The sequence below is a fragment of the Grammomys surdaster genome, unplaced genomic scaffold, assembly GCF_004785775.1.
Source record: "Grammomys surdaster isolate TR1022 unplaced genomic scaffold, NIH_TR_1.0 199, whole genome shotgun sequence".
NCBI classification, from domain to species: domain Eukaryota; kingdom Metazoa; phylum Chordata; class Mammalia; order Rodentia; family Muridae; genus Grammomys; species Grammomys surdaster.
The window spans coordinates 588,586-595,932 of record NW_021604644.1 but is presented as its reverse complement, the minus strand read 5'-3'; positions in this window follow the sequence as shown (position 1 = coordinate 595,932).

Here is a 7,347-nt window from a genome sequence, read left to right as displayed (position 1 = left end):
CCTTCCTTCCTTCCTTCCTTCCTTCCTTCCTTCCTTCCTTCCTTCCTGTCTTTCCTTCTTTTTCTTTTCTTATCTTTCTCCTTTCCATTTTTTCTTTCTTTTGAGACAGGGGTTTCTCAGTGTAGCCTTGGCTGTCCTGGAACTCACTCTGTAGACCAGGCTGGCCTTGAATTCAGAGACCCATCTGCTTCTACCTCTCAAGTGCTGGGATTAAAGGTGTCACCTTAATCCAATGCCACCTGCCATTGTCAGCAGTTTCTTAACTGTACAGAAAAATGTCCTAGATAAACCTACGCAGATGGCTCTGTGGGTATGAGTGCTTGCTGTACAAGCATGAGGACCCAAGTTCATACTTCCAACACCCTTGAGAAAAGCTGTGTGTGGCCATGTGTGTTTGTAATTCCAACACTGGAGGCTTCAGACAGGAGGATTGCTGTGTGCTTGCTGACTAGGTACAGTGACAGATCCCGTCTCTAGGACATAAAACAAGGAGTGAGAACAGGACACTTGATGTCCTTCTTTGAGCTCTCTACATATGTACAATGTATGCACATACACACATGTGCATATGCAATGCACACACACACACACACACACACACTGAAGTATCAGCAGTCACTTACCTGTCCTGTTCTACTCTCATCTACAGTTCTACTGCCCCCCCCCCGCCCATGACAGCGCTGGACTGTCCTGTTTTGTATCTAAGCACTGAGTTGTAGTTGAAGACAGTTACTTCAATTTCATGGTGTCGAGTTGTACCACTGGTGATGTCACAGTTTTGTAAGTAGCAGACGGGTGGGTGGGTCCTTCTGGGGACACTACTGTGCTACTTTACTCCTCACTGAACCCTGCTCCCAAATGATCTTGGAACAGCTGCTGAATTAAGGTGGCCACGGAGCTGCAGAAAGCCAGGCTGGATTTTAAGAATGCCAGAAACTTAAAAGCACATGCTTAATGTCACAAGCTATTTTAATTTTAGTAAGTTTTGAGGTGTAAGCACCGCCCCCTCCTTGTAAACTGGCTGGGGCAGTGTTTGTGTGGACTGGCTGCCCCTTTCCTGCACCTGATGTCCTGATTAAGCCTGCTAAGCTTCTCAGAGCAGGTCTGTTCCTGTGCATTTCCTATACCAGGAATTGACTCTGCACGGCTGTTGCTGTCAATCACTTGTCTTAGGAGTTGTGACACCTGACCCAGCTTGCTTTCTGAGGAGGAAGCTCTGCTTTGTAAGTCCAGTGAGCCCAGGGACATGAGCACATGAACCTTGCTACTTGATGTCCACAGGGGACTTGGAGTGTATGGGTATTTTTTGTTTACTGTTTTATCTTTTTTGAATTTGTTGATTCCATTTCCTCTGCCTTCTCCTGGCCTACTTCAAAACCCATTATCTACCTCAGTAGTTCTTGCTCCTTCTCCAGAAATCTCTCCACCTACAGGTCAAGATGCACTGGTCAAAAATGTATGGTCTCAATAAAAAATGTGTTTGGCATCTTTAGCCATCTGGGAAATGCAAATCCAAACTGCAATGGAATTCTATCTCTCTCCCAGTGGGAATGACTGTCACTAAGAAAAAAGATGATGACAAAATACTGGTGAGGATGTGGAGGGCAGAGACAGGAGACATTTTCATACACTGACAAGGACAATGTAATTGCTACTCTGGAGGTAAGTGGAGGGTTCTCAAAGAATTAAAAGAGAGCTATCATATGATCCAGATAAGTCACTCCTGTGAATGTGCTTAAAGGAATTGTCTTAGTCACTGTTCTATTGCTGTGAAGAGACACCATTACCAAAGTAACTATCATAAGAGAAACATTTAGCTGGGGCCTTCCTTAGACTTTCCTTAGTCCGTTTTCATGGTAGGGAGTGTGATAGTAGGTAGGCATGATGCTGGAGAAATAGCTGAGAGCTGTATCCTGATCTGCAAACAGAGAGACTCTGGCCTTGCCATGGGCTTTTGAAACCTCAAAGCTCACCCCTGGGGACACACTTCCTCCAATAAAGTCACCATCTCCTAATCCTTCTAGTCCTTTCCAATAATGTCACTCCCTGGTAACCAAGCATTCAAATATATGAACCCATGGTGGCTGTTCTTAGTTAAACCACCATAGGAATCAAAATCAGCATACATTCAAGATTACTGAATACGTTTCTGTTGGCACTGTTCACAATAGCTAAGCTATTGAATCAGTCAAGGTCTCAACCAATAGCTATATAGATAATGGAAATATGGTTTAACAATGGAACATGCTACAGCTGTAAAGGAAAGCAAAGTCACGTTGATGTTGTTTCAGGAAAATGGGTGGAACTGAAGGTCGTCATGCTGAGCAAAATAAGAAAGATAAAGATCACATACTTTCATTTGGAGAATATAGATTAAAAAAATTGTGCGTGTGTTGTTGTTGTGTATTGAGAAGAAAACCTGGAAGAATTAGTAAGAAGATATGAAGGATAATGGGAGAGAATACAATCCAGGTTACGTAATATGCATGTGTGAAAGTGACACAGTAGACTATCAATTTGTACAATTATACTTTAAAAATCCATCAAGGGGCTTGTAGATAGCTCATTTGATAAAATGCTGGTTGTACAAGCGCTAGGACCTGTGTTCGATCCCCAGCACTCAGGTTAAAAAGCTGGGCATGGTTGTTCGTGCTTGTGATCCCAGCACTGAGGCGATAGAGACAGGCAGACGCCTGGGGTTTGCTTGACACTCAGCCAGATGATGCTGTGAGGACAGTCCCAGAGAGAAATCCTGTCTTAACAAAATAAGGAGATGGATCCTGAGGAATGAAGGTTGAGGTGGTCTCTGGCTTCCATATGTACATGCATCTGCACACATGTACAGTACTGTACGCACGCTCACACACATACAATTAAGCAAAAATCTAAAATTTAAAATTCCAAATTTGAGCTGTCCCGAGTTTGTAATGGAGAAGGCTTTATTGGGTAGTTTAAATACATCTATAGCCTCTCATCTTCAAATCTACTCTGCCATTGCTTACCTCCCCGGGCCCTCAGAATATTCTATTTTGGGGACTGTTGTTACTGTAATAATGTTGTCAGTAGAGGGCACTAGAGAGACAGCAGATAAAAAGGACTTCCCGGTTGTGTGTAAGGCTCTGTGCCAGCTCTTGCAGTGCCCTTCTCCTTGGGGTATATCCTTGGGCATCGAGCTCCTACGCCGTCTGCTGTGTACTGTGGCACCTGTGGCACAGCATCCTGTACAGCATCCTGTGGCACCGTGTGTAGGCAGTTTTATAGCAGAGTCCTTCCAGAGAGTTACCTCCTTTTAAGTGGCTTTCCCTGGTGCCCTGGAAGTTTTATTACTGAGGGTTCTCTGCCTAGCCATGATTTCTCCACCTGTACAGGATTTGGGCCTGGAGCAGGAGGCTCCGCCCTTGAACGGTGGATGCCACTTGTATCTGCCTGTACCTTTCTTTTTCTTTGTTGCTGTGGCTGGATTCTTCACGACTCCAATCCTGCCCATTAGTAATTACTGGATCCCAAACTTTCCCAGATAAACTTGTTGCAGAGTGTTGGACTTGTGATTAGATCCTGAGATCCCAACTGATGCACAACGGGACCTGTTTTGAACTGAGATTCAATAGAATGATACCCACCCTTGCCTGTCTTTCCTCCATACGACAAATTTTACAGTATTGGTATACTCACTCACAGTTTGAAGAGAAGCCCCGATGTTTGCTTGTGGGGCCCTTTAACATCTGTCCCCTTTTAGTCTCCTGGCCTCTCCTTTCACACCACAGACTCTTTCCTCTTTCTTTCTGTGACAGTTTTACAGACACCATCCTTTCTGGAATCTTCTCCCTTATCTATCTATCTATCTATCTATCTATCTATCTATCTATCTATCATCTATCTATCTATCTATCTATCTATCTATCTACCTATCTTTTGAGATGAGATTTCATTCTGTAGCCAAGATGGCTTGAATTTCACTGTATAGCCCAGAATTACTTGAACTCATTGGCAATCCTCCTGTCTCAGATTTCCAAATGCTGAGGTTTCCAGCATGAGGCACCACATCCCTGCCTTCCTTCTCCTTTTCTCCTGCAGTCCTCACTAGACTCCAGCTTCATTTTAGCCGTCTTTCCCTCAGAGAAGCAGTTTCCACCTTCTGACGGTTCAGTCGCCTTTACTTACATTCAGAGAGTGATACGGCTCCTTCAGACTTTTTCATTGCCGTAATTTCACATATGTTCCGACAATCTTTTGGACTGATACCCACCCCTGCTTTTATGAATTATAAATTAACTGAGGCAAGAGATTGTGACTTTCTTGACCCTGAGGGCTGCAGGGTTTAACATCTGTTACAAAGCCCCTTGCTCCTCTGGTCCTGGTTCTGTGTTCCCCCTGTCCGTTCTCCGGTTTGCCACAAGATGGCAGGCTAGGACACAGTGTCACTTGGTCTCCTTAGAGAAAAAAACCTAGGGAGTTTAGGCTTCAATGCCTTGAGCCAGAAGTGGATCCCTTTGAAGTACATGAATCCAATGTCACAAATTTCTCTGGAAATGGTTGCTTCATCCTCTACTTCTTCCCTGACTGAGGAACAGTTAGGAATACTAACAAGCAAGACAAAGGGAAAGACTCTCTGGGGAAACGGGTGGATATTGCATTATTTATAGATGAGTTTTAGGGAGTGCATGAGACTCTGAGTTCTGTCTTACAGGGGAACCAGAATAGTGGCTGTATCATGGCCACTCCTCAGGCTTTGCTCAGAGTAAATTCTGGAGGGAAAGTGCCGTAAGGGTTCCAGGCCCAAATCCAGTCTCTGCCTGTCTTTGTAAGCAAATTTTAACTGGGGCATGACGGAGATCACAGGATCTTCAAAGCTAGTACTACTTACTGTTACAAAGTTTGAGATTATCGGGTCTAGACATGTGGAAACTGTTTAGAAGTCTTATATCTGGTTAGCAGTTAGCTGTAGGGAAGATCTGACTTCTTTCTGAGGAGTATACTTGCTTGGGTAGGGTAGTATAGATTGCTGAGGCCTCTTAGAGATATAAATCAGAGTTATTTTCAGAAATTGTATACTTGATGTGCTGTATACTTTCAGTGTTTTATCCCTCTCCTCCACTCTCCTCCTTCCCTCTCCCCTTCTCTTTTTCCCCTTCTTCCTTCCTTTCCCCTCCTTCCCTCCCTCCCTCCCTCCCTCCCTCCCTCCCTCCTTCCTTCCTTCCTTCCTTCCTTCCTTCCTTCCTTCCTTCCTTCCTTCCTTCCTTCCTCCTATTTTATGGGTCAAGGTTTTTCTGTATAGCCCTGGATGTCCTGGAACTTGCTGTGTAGACCATTCTGACCTCTAATTCAGAGATGGGTCTTCTGCCTCTTCTGGGATTCAAGGAGTGAGCTGCATGGCAGACGGGCTTCCTGTCAGTTTTTAAGGGAAGAACAAAGCAGTACATGCGAACCCCTTGTACTTTCTTAGCACGTGTTCCCGGAGCAGGGCCGTTAGACTAATTACTTCATTTGTTAAGATGGAATCAACGGCCCAGTAGCTATTTACCTTCCATTCAAGAATACTCTTGTCATGGCTGGTGTAGTCTAATTATGAGCGTGAAAGTGCTCAGGCTTGGCTCAGTCAGGACTGTGTTAACTCACTTCGTAAGGGGTCTATGTGATTAAATACAGTTCACACAGATCATCTTCCTACCAAATCTTTTGAGTAAAGAGAGTGGCTATTTCTTAGCTTTCTAATGGTTTTTACACTTATGAAATCAGAAAAACAAGAAACAAGTTAATAATTTTAGAGCTTACACAGAGTGTAGCTAGCCCCTATAAGATTCCTCATATTTAGTTAAATGATGATTGTACACTCGTGGGAAGGTCTGTGCCAGGGAGATAATCCTCAGCTCTCAGAATATTCATTTCAAACAAACAAACAAACAAACAAACAACAAACATCCAAAAGAACCCAGGTAGGCTGTCTCTTTTTCTCTTAATAATATTTTTGTAGGAAAGTTATTATATGAAATATTCTTTATTATATATATTTAGTGTGTACATGTATACACACACTTGCTGGCTTTTCAGATATACTTATATTGTATTTAAAAGTAATTTTAGAATAGCACATTTCTGTTTAATGAGGATGGGAAGAGGGGATGGGACAGTATCAAGAGACAAATTCTTGGTTGTATCTTCTTAAATTGTCCTTCAGACTACTGTAGTTAAATTTATTATGAAAGTACTATTTTATAGCCAGGTATGTTGGCTCATACCTATAATCTAGCACTTAGGAGCTTAAGTCAAGAAGACCATGAGTTTGAGGCTAGCCTTGGCTAACCTCCAAGACTCTGTTTCCAAAAATGGAAGACAGGCAGTGAGAGGCACAGTGGATAAAAAGCTCTTGCCTCACAAGCCTGGAGATATGAGTTCTGCATAAGCCTTGCAACAGGCAGAAGGGTTGATCTGCAGACCCCATGTCAAGGCAGGAGAGAGCCAGCTCCACAACATTGTTCTATGACCTTGTCTTAGATACTGTTCTATTACTGTGAAGAGACACCATTACCACAGAAAACTCTTATTTATAAATGAAATTATCAAGCTGAGGACTTGCTTACAGTTCTAGAGGCTTAGTTCATTTTCATCATGGAGGGAAGTGTGGCATCATCTAGGCAGACACTGAAGCACTAGCTGAGAGCTTTACATCCTGACCCATGGGGAGGGGGAGGGAGGGAGGGAAGACAGAGAGAGAGAGAGAGAGAGAGAGAGAGAGAGAGAGAGAGAGAGAGAGTGGGCTGAGGCTTCAAAGCCCACCCCCAGTGACACAGTTCTTCCAACAAGACCACACCTCCTAATCCTTCTAATCCTGTCTAATGGTGCCATTTCCTGGTGACCAAACATTCAAATATATGAGCCTTGTAAGGGTTATTCTTATTCAAATCTCCACAGACCTCCCCCACGACTACCTTGACACACTTGCTCATCATACCCACACATCAACATATACACACAATAGTAACACAATTTTAAAATGTAAAGATATCTTTACAAAGTCGTTTTTGTGTATCTTTAACCTTAGCTACAGTTATCTCTATAAATTTAAAATATGAAACTAAAAGAAAACAAAAACAAAACAAAAAACCAGTGAGTTCAAGACCAGTCTGGTCTACATAGTGAATTACAGGCAGCCAGAGCTATATGGTGAGACCTTGTCTCAAAAAAATAACCTCTGTCAAAATGAAACCAAACGAAACGAAACGAAACGAAACGAAACGAAACGAAACGAAACCAAACCAAACCAAACCAAACCAAACCAAATGAAACCAAACCAAACCAGAATGCAAAGCAAAGCAAAGCAAAGCAAAGCAAAGCAAAGCAAAGCAAAGC